At 31.6% G+C, this 1,919-nt stretch overlaps 1 long non-coding RNA gene across 1 annotated transcript; it reads right to left on the bottom strand.

The window, feature by feature from the left end:
• Nucleotides 1-600: 600 nt before the first annotated feature.
• LOC149685953 (uncharacterized) lies at nt 601-1,549 on the bottom strand. The gene is made up of 3 exons (XR_016384116.1): nt 1,236-1,549; nt 706-1,057; nt 601-632 (listed from the first exon to the last, which is right to left on the bottom strand). It is a non-coding gene; the product is annotated as an uncharacterized LOC149685953 (long non-coding RNA).
• Between the last annotated feature and the right edge of the window lie 370 nt (nt 1,550-1,919).

Raw genomic sequence — 1,919 nt, forward strand, 5'->3', positions numbered from 1 at the left:
AATTGCGTGCTATAAATAAACGTAGCAATTATCAATCCAAATGTGCTTTTAAAATAAATCTTTAGCACATTCCAATAAAATAATCATGCGTGTTTAAACCTTGACAAAAAGTTTAACCAAAATATTCTTAAAGCAATTTATTGTTTTAATGACTTTTAAGTAATTACTGAACAGCCATAACTTTAAAAAATTACAATTTATATTTTAACTATTATATAAAATAAATAATATTATTAACCCTAACTTTTGTCATCAATAAACTACTGTAACTCTCATTTGACTTTATTTATCAAAGGTAAAATAGTTACCATTAGTTTCATAAATACTAGTAAATAATTTGTTGGTCCTGGTATTTCCTATATTCAATGATAAATCTAAGCACAGTTCCATTGCCAGACTACCCTAGTATGGTGGCTAATCATTTATCATCTATCCCAATGGCTAAATCCAATTAAGATTGTACTTAAGGACATAGCTAAAAATAAAATATGCCAAACTACCACACTATACAGAAGAGAAAATCTTTTTAAGACGCACCAAAGGAGGGGCCCTTTGCATTAAAACTGAATGGCTAAATGTATTCCTGTTATTGTAAATCAAATTATTATGAAATTGCCATCTTTTCCAAAATACTACAAAATATTATATTGCCAAATTATTGCTAGTTGTCTTATTTAATCATGTCATTTTTAACAAAAAATTTACCATTTTATTTTCTTAAATTAGGTTAAAGTTAGAGCACCACAAAAGATGGTATTCTATATGTTGAATCTTGTGTAAAGGTTAAGAGAAATATCCGTTCTGAATAAGATGTTGTTGACACAATGACATTGGAAATGGGGTTCAAAATTTGCCTGAAAGCAACTGGTATATTCTGGTCTGGGTTCATCACAAATAGTCAAACTAAAATCTTTGTCATGACATCACACCCTCGTATATCTTACTTCATCAGCTCAAATTAAGATTAAAAATATTGATGTGACGTCCCCTTAGCTACTAGCTCTCAGTCTATTGAATGACAAACTATTTCCTTTTCTGCAGCATGCGGGAATGAGCACTGAAATAAATTTACCACCACATGTACGCAAAATTAATAAAAATTAAGACCGAAGTAACAGATATTAATCAAAACGCGTCTTGGATTTAACCAAGACCTAAAAAGTATCGATAAGAAGAAGGTTAATCACTTGACTGAATGCGCAGATATTGAAACTTTTTTTTTAATTAAAACTTACATGCTTAAGAAAGTATGTTCCATCACCCTATTCCATTGAATAAACTTACTTTACTGGTAGTAAATTTTTTCCCTCTCAATAATTTGAAAAATTTACTTATCTCGGGTTTTCGAGCACAATTCCATTCCCCGAAAACATTTTATAACTACATTTATTATCACTTTTAAGAGTTTTCGTGTGGAAAAATACCTTATAACTAGTAACTACACGTAACAATGACAAAACGATTTAGGGTAGTCTGCTTTAGCTTCTGCTGCGCCCGATACGAACAAGGAGGATGTATAGTTGTATACCCCCTTGATTGAAGTACGCCTTGTGCCATTCTCATGCCTTGTCTTTCGCTGGCCTCGTCACCAAGGCAATAGCCCACTCAATTACGCGTTAAGCTCCTCGAGAATTCTGTGTGAAATTCTTTTTAAGGTATTCGTCAGCAAATAGTAGTTGTTTTTGAGAGCATTCCTAGCCTTGAAATAGGACAACTACGAAATATTCGACCAAATTGAAGTTTAAATATTCGAACAAATCTTATTATATAAATATCTTCTACCATTTCAATTTCTATAAAACTGTTCTACCAAATGCACAAAGAGTGCTACCAGAAGTCTCTGGGGCTACTAGAAATACAACATTTACTATAGGAAGATTCGCAGCGACAAGTTTAAAAATCCCATATTCCTTTAAAAA

This window comes from Phalangium opilio, unplaced genomic scaffold, assembly GCF_054372755.1.
Source record: "Phalangium opilio isolate 3A_F unplaced genomic scaffold, DU_Popi_V2 ptg000032l_1, whole genome shotgun sequence".
NCBI classification, from domain to species: domain Eukaryota; kingdom Metazoa; phylum Arthropoda; class Arachnida; order Opiliones; family Phalangiidae; genus Phalangium; species Phalangium opilio.